The sequence below is a fragment of the Rhinoderma darwinii genome, unplaced genomic scaffold, assembly GCF_050947455.1.
Source record: "Rhinoderma darwinii isolate aRhiDar2 unplaced genomic scaffold, aRhiDar2.hap1 Scaffold_457, whole genome shotgun sequence".
Classification (NCBI taxonomy): domain Eukaryota; kingdom Metazoa; phylum Chordata; class Amphibia; order Anura; family Rhinodermatidae; genus Rhinoderma; species Rhinoderma darwinii.
In genome coordinates, this window is record NW_027463980.1 from 147,829 (window position 1) to 163,908 (window position 16,080).

Genomic DNA, 16,080 nt, shown 5'->3' on the forward strand with positions numbered 1-16,080 from the left:
GTCCAGTCCAGTGCTGCCTGCTGAGCAGCACTGACCAACACTGCCTGGGCCTAGGCTTTTATCTCTGAGGCCCCATTATGATGTCAGAAAGCTGGCTCTGGAATCCTGAGGGCTCCACTATGACACGTGCAAAGTTCCGTCTGAACTTTATATAAGACGGTGAGGCTCAGTCAGTCACTCAGTGTTGCCTGAGAGGGCAACACTGCAACAGCCGGCCGCCAGGCTGTCTTTTTTTTGCACAGCTAGTTGCCTCCAGGAGGCCACAAGAGGGAGACAAGGGACTGCAAAATGGAAAATAGGCATCCACCAACTTTACAGACAACTTCTCCTTGCTCCTACAACCTCCATCCTTGCACAGTTTGTTATTCTTCTAGGTAACATAGTAACAAATCCAAATTGCTGCTCTCTTTGTAGGCAAGCAAGGCTTTGTTGCAACTGCAATTCTTACTTCTTCTTGAAATGTAGGGACGACAGTACATTCCATCACATCCATCTAGTGTACACAGGTAGGTCCATTGTGGCGGGCGGGCTGCTTTATTGGCTGTTTGCTGTTCCCCTACTCCACTCCACTATTTGACTGTTGTGCTGCATCAATCAATCAATCAATCAATCAATCAATCAATCAATCAATCAATCAATCAATCAATCAATGGCTGGCTCAGGTGCAGCTCTTTAACTTACCTAAAAGGGAGGGCGGAGAGAAGACAAGGAAGGTGAATGAGGTGTTCCAATGTGAAATGCCGGAAACACAGAAACACAGACGACACACAACAAGAGGTGGCAATCTATTCATTAATTGCATTTAATCAATGAGCTCATTATCACTCATGCATTGTCCAACAGGTGTTGAAATAATGGGATTAAAAGGGGAGATCCCTTCAGAAAGACAGAAACAATAGCAAAGACAAAAAACACTTTTGGAATCTGCTTTTAGTCAACACATAAGGAAAGGGTGCACCGGTCCTGGAAATACTGCAATACCAGGTCAATGCGTGGAGTGGACAGAGCAAGCTCTATTTCCATCTCCCTGTTCTAAAAATCCATTTAATATATGGTCCCCAGATAGGGGACGTATCAGATATTAAACTGATAAGAACAGATACTACACTTGATCTTAGCCAAAAGGCCGAGAAGCGATAACCCGAACGGGCCGCGCGTTGCCCGAGCCTGCCCGATACTGCTGTTCAGCCCTTGCAGCGATTCAGCCTACTTCTAGGCAATTCCATGGGGCCCTGCAGGCTCACACACTCACAGCTACACGGGAGGTGAATAAAGGCCGGAGAGGAAGCCAGACAGGATTTGCTTCTTTTGCTTGCACCACAATGCAGTGCTGAAAGAGGAGGAATCTACATAAAAACGCCTTCCTGGCAACGCCCAAATGCCCTGCTGCCATGCAGATAAACACTGGCAGCGGCAGCAAGTGCATGCCCACAGCCACCCCTTGTTCCTTCACACCTTGTATGAGCTGTAATCCAGTCCAGTCCAGTGCTGCCTGCTGAGCAGCACTGACCAACACTGCCTGGGCCCAGGCTTTTATCTCTGAGGCCCCATTATGATGTCAGAAAGCTGGCTCTGGAATCCTGAGGGCTCCACTATGACACGTGCAAAGTTCCGTCTGAACTTTATATAAGACGGTGAGGCTCAGTCAGTCACTCAGTGTTGCCTGAGAGGGCAACACTGCAACAGCCGGCCGCCAGGCTGTCTTTTTTTTGCACAGCTAGTTGCCTCCAGGAGGCCACAAGAGGGAGACAAGGGACTGCAAAATGGAAAATAGGCATCCACCAACTTTACAGACAACTTCTCCTTGCTCCTACAACCTCCATCCTTGCACAGTTTGTTATTCTTCTAGGTAACATAGTAACAAATCCAAATTGCTGCTCTCTTTGTAGGCAAGCAAGGCTTTGTTGCAACTGCAATTCTTACTTCTTCTTGAAATGTAGGGACGACAGTACATTCCATCACATCCATCTAGTGTACACAGGTAGGTCCATTGTGGCGGGCAGGCGAGCGGGCGGGCTGCTTTATTGGCTGTTTGCTGTTCCCCTACTCCACTCCACTATTTGACTGTTGTGCTGCATCAATCAATCAATCAATCAATCAATCAATCAATCAATCAATCAATCAGTGGCTGGCTCAGGTGCAGCTCTTTAACTTACCTAAAAGGGAGGGCGGAGAGAAGACAAGGAAGGTGAATGAGGTGTTCCAATGTGAAATGCCGGAAACACAGAAACACAGACGACACACAACAAGAGGTGGCAATCTATTCATTAATTGCATTTAATCAATGAGCTCATTATCACTCATGCATTGTCCAACAGGTGTTGAAATAATGGGATTAAAAGGGGAGATCCCTTCAGAAAGACAGAAACAATAGCAAAGACAAAAAACACTTTTGGAATCTGCTTTTAGTCAACACATAAGGAAAGGGTGCACCGGTCCTGGAAATACTGCAATACCAGGTCAATGCGTGGAGTGGACAGAGCAAGCTCTATTTCCATCTCCCTGTTCTAAAAATCCATTTAATATATGGTCCCCAGATAGGGGACGTATCAGATATTAAACTGATAAGAACAGATACTACACTTGATCTTAGCCAAAAGGCCGAGAAGCGATAACCCGAACGGGCCGCGCGTTGCCCGAGCCTGCCCGATACTGCTGTTCAGCCCTTGCAGCGATTCAGCCTACTTCTAGGCAATTCCATGGGGCCCTGCAGGCTCACACACTCACAGCTACACGGGAGGTGAATAAAGGCCGGAGAGGAAGCCAGACAGGATTTGCTTCTTTTGCTTGCACCACAATGCAGTGCTGAAAGAGGAGGAATCTACATAAAAACGCCTTCCTGGCAACGCCCAAATGCCCTGCTGCCATGCAGATAAACACTGGCAGCGGCAGCAAGTGCATGCCCACAGCCACCCCTTGTTCCTTCACACCTTGTATCAGCTGTAATCCAGTCCAGTCCAGTGCTGCCTGCTGAGCAGCACTGACCAACACTGCCTGGGCCCAGGCTTTTATCTCTGAGGCCCCATTATGATGTCAGAAAGCTGGCTCTGGAATCCTGAGGGCTCCACTATGACACGTGCAAAGTTCCGTCTGAACTTTATATAAGACGGTGAGGCTCAGTCAGTCACTCAGTGTTGCCTGAGAGGGCAACACTGCAACAGCCGGCCGCCAGGCTGTCTTTTTTTTGCACAGCTAGTTGCCTCCAGGAGGCCACAAGAGGGAGACAAGGGACTGCAAAATGGAAAATAGGCATCCACCAACTTTACAGACAACTTCTCCTTGCTCCTACAACCTCCATCCTTGCACAGTTTGTTATTCTTCTAGGTAACATAGTAACAAATCCAAATTGCTGCTCTCTTTGTAGGCAAGCAAGGCTTTGTTGCAACTGCAATTCTTACTTCTTCTTGAAATGTAGGGACGACAGTACATTCCATCACATCCATCTAGTGTACACAGGTAGGTCCATTGTGGCGGGCAGGCGAGCGGGCGGGCTGCTTTATTGGCTGTTTGCTGTTCCCCTACTCCACTCCACTATTTGACTGTTGTGCTGCATCAATCAATCAATCAATCAATCAATCAATCAATCAATCAATCAATCAATCAATCAATCAGTGGCTGGCTCAGGTGCAGCTCTTTAACTTACCTAAAAGGGAGGGCGGAGAGAAGACAAGGAAGGTGAATGAGGTGTTCCAATGTGAAATGCCGGAAACACAGAAACACAGACGACACACAACAAGAGGTGGCAATCTATTCATTAATTGCATTTAATCAATGAGCTCATTATCACTCATGCATTGTCCAACAGGTGTTGAAATAATGGGATTAAAAGGGGAGATCCCTTCAGAAAGACAGAAACAATAGCAAAGACAAAAAACACTTTTGGAATCTGCTTTTAGTCAACACATAAGGAAAGGGTGCACCGGTCCTGGAAATACTGCAATACCAGGTCAATGCGTGGAGTGGACAGAGCAAGCTCTATTTCCATCTCCCTGTTCTAAAAATCCATTTAATATATGGTCCCCAGATAGGGGACGTATTAGATATTAAACTGATAAGAACAGATACTACACTTGATCTTAGCCAAAAGGCCGAGAAGCGATAACCCGAACGGGCCGCGCGTTGCCCGAGCCTGCCCGATACTGCTGTTCAGCCCTTGCAGCGATTCAGCCTACTTCTAGGCAATTCCATGGGGCCCTGCAGGCTCACACACTCACAGCTACACGGGAGGTGAATAAAGGCCGGAGAGGAAGCCAGACAGGATTTGCTTCTTTTGCTTGCACCACAATGCAGTGCTGAAAGAGGAGGAATCTACATAAAAACGCCTTCCTGGCAACGCCCAAATGCCCTGCTGCCATGCAGATAAACACTGGCAGCGGCAGCAAGTGCATGCCCACAGCCACCCCTTGTTCCTTCACACCTTGTATCAGCTGTAATCCAGTCCAGTCCAGTGCTGCCTGCTGAGCAGCACTGACCAACACTGCCTGGGCCCAGGCTTTTATCTCTGAGGCCCCATTATGATGTCAGAAAGCTGGCTCTGGAATCCTGAGGGCTCCACTATGACACGTGCAAAGTTCCGTCTGAACTTTATATAAGACGGTGAGGCTCAGTCAGTCACTCAGTGTTGCCTGAGAGGGCAACACTGCAACAGCCGGCCGCCAGGCTGTCTTTTTTTTGCACAGCTAGTTGCCTCCAGGAGGCCACAAGAGGGAGACAAGGGACTGCAAAATGGAAAATAGGCATCCACCAACTTTACAGACAACTTCTCCTTGCTCCTACAACCTCCATCCTTGCACAGTTTGTTATTCTTCTAGGTAACATAGTAACAAATCCAAATTGCTGCTCTCTTTGTAGGCAAGCAAGGCTTTGTTGCAACTGCAATTCTTACTTCTTCTTGAAATGTAGGGACGACAGTACATTCCATCACATCCATCTAGTGTACACAGGTAGGTCCATTGTGGCGGGCAGGCGAGCGGGCGGGCTGCTTTATTGGCTGTTTGCTGTTCCCCTACTCCACTCCACTATTTGACTGTTGTGCTGCATCAATCAATCAATCAATCAATCAATCAATCAATCAATCAATCAATTAATCAATCAATCAATCAATCAATCAGTGGCTGGCTCAGGTGCAGCTCTTTAACTTACCTAAAAGGGAGGGCGGAGAGAAGACAAGGAAGGTGAATGAGGTGTTCCAATGTGAAATGCCGGAAACAGAGAAACACAGACGACACACAACAAGAGGTGGCAATCTATTCATTAATTGCATTTAATCAATGAGCTCATTATCACTCATGCATTGTCCAACAGGTGTTGAAATAATGGGATTAAAAGGGGAGATCCCTTCAGAAAGACAGAAACAATAGCAAAGACAAAAAACACTTTTGGAATCTGCTTTTAGTCAACACATAAGGAAAGGGTGCACCGGTCCTGGAAATACTGCAATACCAGGTCAATGCGTGGAGTGGACAGAGCAAGCTCTATTTCCATCTCCCTGTTCTAAAAATCCATTTAATATATGGTCCCCAGATAGGGGACGTATCAGATATTAAACTGATAAGAACAGATACTACACTTGATCTTAGCCAAAAGGCCGAGAAGCGATAACCCGAACGGGCCGCGCGTTGCCCGAGCCTGCCCGATACTGCTGTTCAGCCCTTGCAGCGATTCAGCCTACTTCTAGGCAATTCCATGGGGCCCTGCAGGCTCACACACTCACAGCTACACGGGAGGTGAATAAAGGCCGGAGAGGAAGCCAGACAGGATTTGCTTCTTTTGCTTGCACCACAATGCAGTGCTGAAAGAGGAGGAATCTACATAAAAACGCCTTCCTGGCAACGCCCAAATGCCCTGCTGCCATGCAGATAAACACTGGCAGCGGCAGCAAGTGCATGCCCACAGCCACCCCTTGTTCCTTCACACCTTGTATCAGCTGTAATCCAGTCCAGTCCAGTGCTGCCTGCTGAGCAGCACTGACCAACACTGCCTGGGCCCAGGCTTTTATCTCTGAGGCCCCATTATGATGTCAGAAAGCTGGCTCTGGAATCCTGAGGGCTCCACTATGACACGTGCAAAGTTCCGTCTGAACTTTATATAAGACGGTGAGGCTCAGTCAGTCACTCAGTGTTGCCTGAGAGGGCAACACTGCAACAGCCGGCCGCCAGGCTGTCTTTTTTTTGCACAGCTAGTTGCCTCCAGGAGGCCACAAGAGGGAGACAAGGGACTGCAAAATGGAAAATAGGCATCCACCAACTTTACAGACAACTTCTCCTTGCTCCTACAACCTCCATCCTTGCACAGTTTGTTATTCTTCTAGGTAACATAGTAACAAATCCAAATTGCTGCTCTCTTTGTAGGCAAGCAAGGCTTTGTTGCAACTGCAATTCTTACTTCTTCTTGAAATGTAGGGACGACAGTACATTCCATCACATCCATCTAGTGTACACAGGTAGGTCCATTGTGGCGGGCAGGCGAGCGGGCGGGCTGCTTTATTGGCTGTTTGCTGTTCCCCTACTCCACTCCACTATTTGACTGTTGTGCTGCATCAATCAATCAATCAATCAATCAATCAATCAATCAATCAATCAATCAATCAGTGGCTGGCTCAGGTGCAGCTCTTTAACTTACCTAAAAGGGAGGGCGGAGAGAAGACAAGGAAGGTGAATGAGGTGTTCCAATGTGAAATGCCGGAAACACAGAAACACAGACGACACACAACAAGAGGTGGCAATCTATTCATTAATTGCATTTAATCAATGAGCTCATTATCACTCATGCATTGTCCAACAGGTGTTGAAATAATGGGATTAAAAGGGGAGATCCCTTCAGAAAGACAGAAACAATAGCAAAGACAAAAAACACTTTTGGAATCTGCTTTTAGTCAACACATAAGGAAAGGGTGCACCGGTCCTGGAAATACTGCAATACCAGGTCAATGCGTGGAGTGGACAGAGCAAGCTCTATTTCCATCTCCCTGTTCTAAAAATCCATTTAATATATGGTCCCCAGATAGGGGACGTATCAGATATTAAACTGATAAGAACAGATACTACACTTGATCTTAGCCAAAAGGCAGAGAAGCGATAACCCGAACGGGCCGCGCGTTGCCCGAGCCTGCCCGATACTGCTGTTCAGCCCTTGCAGCGATTCAGCCTACTTCTAGGCAATTCCATGGGGCCCTGCAGGCTCACACACTCACAGCTACACGGGAGGTGAATAAAGGCCGGAGAGGAAGCCAGACAGGATTTGCTTCTTTTGCTTGCACCACAATGCAGTGCTGAAAGAGGAGGAATCTACATAAAAACGCCTTCCTGGCAACGCCCAAATGCCCTGCTGCCATGCAGATAAACACTGGCAGCGGCAGCAAGTGCATGCCCACAGCCACCCCTTGTTCCTTCACACCTTGTATCAGCTGTAATCCAGTCCAGTCCAGTGCTGCCTGCTGAGCAGCACTGACCAACACTGCCTGGGCCCAGGCTTTTATCTCTGAGGCCCCATTATGATGTCAGAAAGCTGGCTCTGGAATCCTGAGGGCTCCACTATGACACGTGCAAAGTTCCGTCTGAACTTTATATAAGACGGTGAGGCTCAGTCAGTCACTCAGTGTTGCCTGAGAGGGCAACACTGCAACAGCCGGCCGCCAGGCTGTCTTTTTTTTGCACAGCTAGTTGCCTCCAGGAGGCCACAAGAGGGAGACAAGGGACTGCAAAATGGAAAATAGGCATCCACCAACTTTACAGACAACTTCTCCTTGCTCCTACAACCTCCATCCTTGCACAGTTTGTTATTCTTCTAGGTAACATAGTAACAAATCCAAATTGCTGCTCTCTTTGTAGGCAAGCAAGGCTTTGTTGCAACTGCAATTCTTACTTCTTCTTGAAATGTAGGGACGACAGTACATTCCATCACATCCATCTAGTGTACACAGGTAGGTCCATTGTGGCGGGCAGGCGAGCGGGCGGGCTGCTTTATTGGCTGTTTGCTGTTCCCCTACTCCACTCCACTATTTGACTGTTGTGCTGCATCAATCAATCAATCAATCAATCAATCAATCAATCAATCAATCAATCAATCAATTAATCAATCAATCAATCAATCAGTGGCTGGCTCAGGTGCAGCTCTTTAACTTACCTAAAAGGGAGGGCGGAGAGAAGACAAGGAAGGTGAATGAGGTGTTCCAATGTGAAATGCCGGAAACACAGAAACACAGACGACACACAACAAGAGGTGGCAATCTATTCATTAATTGCATTTAATCAATGAGCTCATTATCACTCATGCATTGTCCAACAGGTGTTGAAATAATGGGATTAAAAGGGGAGATCCCTTCAGAAAGACAGAAACAATAGCAAAGACAAAAAACACTTTTGGAATCTGCTTTTAGTCAACACATAAGGAAAGGGTGCACCGGTCCTGGAAATACTGCAATACCAGGTCAATGCGTGGAGTGGACAGAGCAAGCTCTATTTCCATCTCCCTGTTCTAAAAATCCATTTAATATATGGTCCCCAGATAGGGGACGTATCAGATATTAAACTGATAAGAACAGATACTACACTTGATCTTAGCCAAAAGGCCGAGAAGCGATAACCCGAACGGGCCGCGCGTTGCCCGAGCCTGCCCGATACTGCTGTTCAGCCCTTGCAGCGATTCAGCCTACTTCTAGGCAATTCCATGGGGCCCTGCAGGCTCACACACTCACAGCTACACGGGAGGTGAATAAAGGCCGGAGAGGAAGCCAGACAGGATTTGCTTCTTTTGCTTGCACCACAATGCAGTGCTGAAAGAGGAGGAATCTACATAAAAACGCCTTCCTGGCAACGCCCAAATGCCCTGCTGCCATGCAGATAAACACTGGCAGCGGCAGCAAGTGCATGCCCACAGCCACCCCTTGTTCCTTCACACCTTGTATCAGCTGTAATCCAGTCCAGTCCAGTGCTGCCTGCTGAGCAGCACTGACCAACACTGCCTGGGCCTAGGCTTTTATCTCTGAGGCCCCATTATGATGTCAGAAAGCTGGCTCTGGAATCCTGAGGGCTCCACTATGACACGTGCAAAGTTCCGTCTGAACTTTATATAAGACGGTGAGGCTCAGTCAGTCACTCAGTGTTGCCTGAGAGGGCAACACTGCAACAGCCGGCCGCCAGGCTGTCTTTTTTTTGCACAGCTAGTTGCCTCCAGGAGGCCACAAGAGGGAGACAAGGGACTGCAAAATGGAAAATAGGCATCCACCAACTTTACAGACAACTTCTCCTTGCTCCTACAACCTCCATCCTTGCACAGTTTGTTATTCTTCTAGGTAACATAGTAACAAATCCAAATTGCTGCTCTCTTTGTAGGCAAGCAAGGCTTTGTTGCAACTGCAATTCTTACTTCTTCTTGAAATGTAGGGACGACAGTACATTCCATCACATCCATCTAGTGTACACAGGTAGGTCCATTGTGGCGGGCAGGCGAGCGGGCGGGCTGCTTTATTGGCTGTTTGCTGTTCCCCTACTCCACTCCACTATTTGACTGTTGTGCTGCATCAATCAATCAATCAATCAATCAATCAATCAATCAATCAATCAATCAATCAGTGGCTGGCTCAGGTGCAGCTCTTTAACTTACCTAAAAGGGAGGGCGGAGAGAAGACAAGGAAGGTGAATGAGGTGTTCCAATGTGAAATGCCGGAAACACAGAAACACAGACGACACACAACAAGAGGTGGCAATCTATTCATTAATTGCATTTAATCAATGAGCTCATTATCACTCATGCATTGTCCAACAGGTGTTGAAATAATGGGATTAAAAGGGGAGATCCCTTCAGAAAGACAGAAACAATAGCAAAGACAAAAAACACTTTTGGAATCTGCTTTTAGTCAACACATAAGGAAAGGGTGCACCGGTCCTGGAAATACTGCAATACCAGGTCAATGCGTGGAGTGGACAGAGCAAGCTCTATTTCCATCTCCCTGTTCTAAAAATCCATTTAATATATGGTCCCCAGATAGGGGACGTATCAGATATTAAACTGATAAGAACAGATACTACACTTGATCTTAGCCAAAAGGCAGAGAAGCGATAACCCGAACGGGCCGCGCGTTGCCCGAGCCTGCCCGATACTGCTGTTCAGCCCTTGCAGCGATTCAGCCTACTTCTAGGCAATTCCATGGGGCCCTGCAGGCTCACACACTCACAGCTACACGGGAGGTGAATAAAGGCCGGAGAGGAAGCCAGACAGGATTTGCTTCTTTTGCTTGCACCACAATGCAGTGCTGAAAGAGGAGGAATCTACATAAAAACGCCTTCCTGGCAACGCCCAAATGCCCTGCTGCCATGCAGATAAACACTGGCAGCGGCAGCAAGTGCATGCCCACAGCCACCCCTTGTTCCTTCACACCTTGTATCAGCTGTAATCCAGTCCAGTCCAGTGCTGCCTGCTGAGCAGCACTGACCAACACTGCCTGGGCCCAGGCTTTTATCTCTGAGGCCCCATTATGATGTCAGAAAGCTGGCTCTGGAATCCTGAGGGCTCCACTATGACACGTGCAAAGTTCCGTCTGAACTTTATATAAGACGGTGAGGCTCAGTCAGTCACTCAGTGTTGCCTGAGAGGGCAACACTGCAACAGCCGGCCGCCAGGCTGTCTTTTTTTTGCACAGCTAGTTGCCTCCAGGAGGCCACAAGAGGGAGACAAGGGACTGCAAAATGGAAAATAGGCATCCACCAACTTTACAGACAACTTCTCCTTGCTCCTACAACCTCCATCCTTGCACAGTTTGTTATTCTTCTAGGTAACATAGTAACAAATCCAAATTGCTGCTCTCTTTGTAGGCAAGCAAGGCTTTGTTGCAACTGCAATTCTTACTTCTTCTTGAAATGTAGGGACGACAGTACATTCCATCACATCCATCTAGTGTACACAGGTAGGTCCATTGTGGCGGGCAGGCGAGCGGGCGGGCTGCTTTATTGGCTGTTTGCTGTTCCCCTACTCCACTCCACTATTTGACTGTTGTGCTGCATCAATCAATCAATCAATCAATCAATCAATCAATCAATCAATCAATCAATCAATTAATCAATCAATCAATCAATCAGTGGCTGGCTCAGGTGCAGCTCTTTAACTTACCTAAAAGGGAGGGCGGAGAGAAGACAAGGAAGGTGAATGAGGTGTTCCAATGTGAAATGCCGGAAACACAGAAACACAGACGACACACAACAAGAGGTGGCAATCTATTCATTAATTGCATTTAATCAATGAGCTCATTATCACTCATGCATTGTCCAACAGGTGTTGAAATAATGGGATTAAAAGGGGAGATCCCTTCAGAAAGACAGAAACAATAGCAAAGACAAAAAACACTTTTGGAATCTGCTTTTAGTCAACACATAAGGAAAGGGTGCACCGGTCCTGGAAATACTGCAATACCAGGTCAATGCGTGGAGTGGACAGAGCAAGCTCTATTTCCATCTCCCTGTTCTAAAAATCCATTTAATATATGGTCCCCAGATAGGGGACGTATCAGATATTAAACTGATAAGAACAGATACTACACTTGATCTTAGCCAAAAGGCCGAGAAGCGATAACCCGAACGGGCCGCGCGTTGCCCGAGCCTGCCCGATACTGCTGTTCAGCCCTTGCAGCGATTCAGCCTACTTCTAGGCAATTCCATGGGGCCCTGCAGGCTCACACACTCACAGCTACACGGGAGGTGAATAAAGGCCGGAGAGGAAGCCAGACAGGATTTGCTTCTTTTGCTTGCACCACAATGCAGTGCTGAAAGAGGAGGAATCTACATAAAAACGCCTTCCTGGCAACGCCCAAATGCCCTGCTGCCATGCAGATAAACACTGGCAGCGGCAGCAAGTGCATGCCCACAGCCACCCCTTGTTCCTTCACACCTTGTATCAGCTGTAATCCAGTCCAGTCCAGTGCTGCCTGCTGAGCAGCACTGACCAACACTGCCTGGGCCTAGGCTTTTATCTCTGAGGCCCCATTATGATGTCAGAAAGCTGGCTCTGGAATCCTGAGGGCTCCACTATGACACGTGCAAAGTTCCGTCTGAACTTTATATAAGACGGTGAGGCTCAGTCAGTCACTCAGTGTTGCCTGAGAGGGCAACACTGCAACAGCCGGCCGCCAGGCTGTCTTTTTTTTGCACAGCTAGTTGCCTCCAGGAGGCCACAAGAGGGAGACAAGGGACTGCAAAATGGAAAATAGGCATCCACCAACTTTACAGACAACTTCTCCTTGCTCCTACAACCTCCATCCTTGCACAGTTTGTTATTCTTCTAGGTAACATAGTAACAAATCCAAATTGCTGCTCTCTTTGTAGGCAAGCAAGGCTTTGTTGCAACTGCAATTCTTACTTCTTCTTGAAATGTAGGGACGACAGTACATTCCATCACATCCATCTAGTGTACACAGGTAGGTCCATTGTGGCGGGCGGGCTGCTTTATTGGCTGTTTGCTGTTCCCCTACTCCACTCCACTATTTGACTGTTGTGCTGCATCAATCAATCAATCAATCAATCAATCAATCAATCAATCAGTGGCTGGCTCAGGTGCAGCTCTTTAACTTACCTAAAAGGGAGGGCGGAGAGAAGACAAGGAAGGTGAATGAGGTGTTCCAATGTGAAATGCCGGAAACACAGAAACACAGACGACACACAACAAGAGGTGGCAATCTATTCATTAATTGCATTTAATCAATGAGCTCATTATCACTCATGCATTGTCCAACAGGTGTTGAAATAATGGGATTAAAAGGGGAGATCCCTTCAGAAAGACAGAAACAATAGCAAAGACAAAAAACACTTTTGGAATCTGCTTTTAGTCAACACATAAGGAAAGGGTGCACCGGTCCTGGAAATACTGCAATACCAGGTCAATGCGTGGAGTGGACAGAGCAAGCTCTATTTCCATCTCCCTGTTCTAAAAATCCATTTAATATATGGTCCCCAGATAGGGGACGTATCAGATATTAAACTGATAAGAACAGATACTACACTTGATCTTAGCCAAAAGGCCGAGAAGCGATAACCCGAACGGGCCGCGCGTTGCCCGAGCCTGCCCGATACTGCTGTTCAGCCCTTGCAGCGATTCAGCCTACTTCTAGGCAATTCCATGGGGCCCTGCAGGCTCACACACTCACAGCTACACGGGAGGTGAATAAAGGCCGGAGAGGAAGCCAGACAGGATTTGCTTCTTTTGCTTGCACCACAATGCAGTGCTGAAAGAGGAGGAATCTACATAAAAACGCCTTCCTGGCAACGCCCAAATGCCCTGCTGCCATGCAGATAAACACTGGCAGCGGCAGCAAGTGCATGCCCACAGCCACCCCTTGTTCCTTCACACCTTGTATCAGCTGTAATCCAGTCCAGTCCAGTGCTGCCTGCTGAGCAGCACTGACCAACACTGCCTGGGCCCAGGCTTTTATCTCTGAGGCCCCATAATGATGTCAGAAAGCTGGCTCTGGAATCCTGAGGGCTCCACTATGACACGTGCAAAGTTCCGTCTGAACTTTATATAAGACGGTGAGGCTCAGTCAGTCACTCAGTGTTGCCTGAGAGGGCAACACTGCAACAGCCGGCCGCCAGGCTGTCTTTTTTTTGCACAGCTAGTTGCCTCCAGGAGGCCACAAGAGGGAGACAAGGGACTGCAAAATGGAAAATAGGCATCCACCAACTTTACAGACAACTTCTCCTTGCTCCTACAACCTCCATCCTTGCACAGTTTGTTATTCTTCTAGGTAACATAGTAACAAATCCAAATTGCTGCTCTCTTTGTAGGCAAGCAAGGCTTTGTTGCAACTGCAATTCTTACTTCTTCTTGAAATGTAGGGACGACAGTACATTCCATCACATCCATCTAGTGTACACAGGTAGGTCCATTGTGGCGGGCAGGCGAGCGGGCGGGCTGCTTTATTGGCTGTTTGCTGTTCCCCTACTCCACTCCACTATTTGACTGTTGTGCTGCATCAATCAATCAATCAATCAATCAATCAATCAATCAATCAATCAATCAATCAGTGGCTGGCTCAGGTGCAGCTCTTTAACTTACCTAAAAGGGAGGGCGGAGAGAAGACAAGGAAGGTGAATGAGGTGTTCCAATGTGAAATGCCGGAAACACAGAAACACAGACGACACACAACAAGAGGTGGCAATCTATTCATTAATTGCATTTAATCAATGAGCTCATTATCACTCATGCATTGTCCAACAGGTGTTGAAATAATGGGATTAAAAGGGGAGATCCCTTCAGAAAGACAGAAACAATAGCAAAGACAAAAAACACTTTTGGAATCTGCTTTTAGTCAACACATAAGGAAAGGGTGCACCGGTCCTGGAAATACTGCAATACCAGGTCAATGCGTGGAGTGGACAGAGCAAGCTCTATTTCCATCTCCCTGTTCTAAAAATCCATTTAATATATGGTCCCCAGATAGGGGACGTATCAGATATTAAACTGATAAGAACAGATACTACACTTGATCTTAGCCAAAAGGCCGAGAAGCGATAACCCGAACGGGCCGCGCGTTGCCCGAGCCTGCCCGATACTGCTGTTCAGCCCTTGCAGCGATTCAGCCTACTTCTAGGCAATTCCATGGGGCCCTGCAGGCTCACACACTCACAGCTACACGGGAGGTGAATAAAGGCCGGAGAGGAAGCCAGACAGGATTTGCTTCTTTTGCTTGCACCACAATGCAGTGCTGAAAGAGGAGGAATCTACATAAAAACGCCTTCCTGGCAACGCCCAAATGCCCTGCTGCCATGCAGATAAACACTGGCAGCGGCAGCAAGTGCATGCCCACAGCCACCCCTTGTTCCTTCACACCTTGTATCAGCTGTAATCCAGTCCAGTCCAGTGCTGCCTGCTGAGCAGCACTGACCAACACTGCCTGGGCCCAGGCTTTTATCTCTGAGGCCCCATTATGATGTCAGAAAGCTGGCTCTGGAATCCTGAGGGCTCCACTATGACACGTGCAAAGTTCCGTCTGAACTTTATATAAGACGGTGAGGCTCAGTCAGTCACTCAGTGTTGCCTGAGAGGGCAACACTGCAACAGCCGGCCGCCAGGCTGTCTTTTTTTTGCACAGCTAGTTGCCTCCAGGAGGCCACAAGAGGGAGACAAGGGACTGCAAAATGGAAAATAGGCATCCACCAACTTTACAGACAACTTCTCCTTGCTCCTACAACCTCCATCCTTGCACAGTTTGTTATTCTTCTAGGTAACATAGTAACAAATCCAAATTGCTGCTCTCTTTGTAGGCAAGCAAGGCTTTGTTGCAACTGCAATTCTTACTTCTTCTTGAAATGTAGGGACGACAGTACATTCCATCACATCCATCTAGTGTACACAGGTAGGTCCATTGTGGCGGGCAGGCGAGCGGGCGGGCTGCTTTATTGGCTGTTTGCTGTTCCCCTACTCCACTCCACTATTTGACTGTTGTGCTGCATCAATCAATCAATCAATCAATCAATCAATCAATCAATCAATCAATCAGTGGCTGGCTCAGGTGCAGCTCTTTAACTTACCTAAAAGGGAGGGCGGAGAGAAGACAAGGAAGGTGAATGAGGTGTTCCAATGTGAAATGCCGGAAACACAGAAACACAGACGACACACAACAAGAGGTGGCAATCTATTCATTAATTGCATTTAATCAATGAGCTCATTATCACTCATGCATTGTCCAACAGGTGTTGAAATAATGGGATTAAAAGGGGAGATCCCTTCAGAAAGACAGAAACAATAGCAAAGACAAAAAACACTTTTGGAATCTGCTTTTAGTCAACACATAAGGAAAGGGTGCACCGGTCCTGGAAATACTGCAATACCAGGTCAATGCGTGGAGTGGACAGAGCAAGCTCTATTTCCATCTCCCTGTTCTAAAAATCCATTTAATATATGGTCCCCAGATAGGGGACGTATCAGATATTAAACTGATAAGAACAGATACTACACTTGATCTTAGCCAAAAGGCCGAGAAGCGATAACCCGAACGGGCCGCGCGTTGCCCGAGCCTGCCCGATACTGCTGTTCAGCCCTTGCAGCGATTCAGCCTACTTCTAGGCAATTCCATGGGGCCCTGCAGGCTCACAC

At 47.5% G+C, this 16,080-nt stretch overlaps 11 non-coding genes across 11 annotated transcripts; all 11 read right to left on the reverse strand.

Moving 5' to 3' along the window:
* Positions 1-947: 947 nt before the first annotated feature.
* Positions 948-1,138, reverse strand: LOC142717652 (U2 spliceosomal RNA). Its single transcript, XR_012872019.1, has one exon. It is a non-coding gene; the product is annotated as a U2 spliceosomal RNA (small nuclear RNA).
* Positions 1,139-2,422: 1,284 nt separating this feature from the next.
* Positions 2,423-2,613, reverse strand: LOC142717653 (U2 spliceosomal RNA). Its single transcript, XR_012872020.1, has one exon. It is a non-coding gene; the product is annotated as a U2 spliceosomal RNA (small nuclear RNA).
* A 1,296-nt stretch (positions 2,614-3,909) lies between these two features.
* Positions 3,910-4,100, reverse strand: LOC142717725 (U2 spliceosomal RNA). The gene has a single exon (XR_012872091.1). It is a non-coding gene; the product is annotated as a U2 spliceosomal RNA (small nuclear RNA).
* Positions 4,101-5,408: 1,308 nt separating this feature from the next.
* LOC142717654 (U2 spliceosomal RNA) lies at positions 5,409-5,599 on the reverse strand. The gene has a single exon (XR_012872021.1). It is a non-coding gene; the product is annotated as a U2 spliceosomal RNA (small nuclear RNA).
* Positions 5,600-6,887: 1,288 nt separating this feature from the next.
* Positions 6,888-7,078, reverse strand: LOC142717719 (U2 spliceosomal RNA). Its single transcript, XR_012872084.1, has one exon. It is a non-coding gene; the product is annotated as a U2 spliceosomal RNA (small nuclear RNA).
* A 1,312-nt stretch (positions 7,079-8,390) lies between these two features.
* Positions 8,391-8,581, reverse strand: LOC142717655 (U2 spliceosomal RNA). The gene has a single exon (XR_012872023.1). It is a non-coding gene; the product is annotated as a U2 spliceosomal RNA (small nuclear RNA).
* A 1,288-nt stretch (positions 8,582-9,869) lies between these two features.
* LOC142717721 (U2 spliceosomal RNA) lies at positions 9,870-10,060 on the reverse strand. The gene has a single exon (XR_012872086.1). It is a non-coding gene; the product is annotated as a U2 spliceosomal RNA (small nuclear RNA).
* A 1,312-nt stretch (positions 10,061-11,372) lies between these two features.
* Positions 11,373-11,563, reverse strand: LOC142717656 (U2 spliceosomal RNA). The gene has a single exon (XR_012872024.1). It is a non-coding gene; the product is annotated as a U2 spliceosomal RNA (small nuclear RNA).
* Positions 11,564-12,827: 1,264 nt separating this feature from the next.
* Positions 12,828-13,018, reverse strand: LOC142717657 (U2 spliceosomal RNA). The gene has a single exon (XR_012872025.1). It is a non-coding gene; the product is annotated as a U2 spliceosomal RNA (small nuclear RNA).
* Positions 13,019-14,306: 1,288 nt separating this feature from the next.
* LOC142717659 (U2 spliceosomal RNA) lies at positions 14,307-14,497 on the reverse strand. Its single transcript, XR_012872027.1, has one exon. It is a non-coding gene; the product is annotated as a U2 spliceosomal RNA (small nuclear RNA).
* Positions 14,498-15,781: 1,284 nt separating this feature from the next.
* Positions 15,782-15,972, reverse strand: LOC142717660 (U2 spliceosomal RNA). The gene has a single exon (XR_012872028.1). It is a non-coding gene; the product is annotated as a U2 spliceosomal RNA (small nuclear RNA).
* Positions 15,973-16,080: the final 108 nt, after the last annotated feature.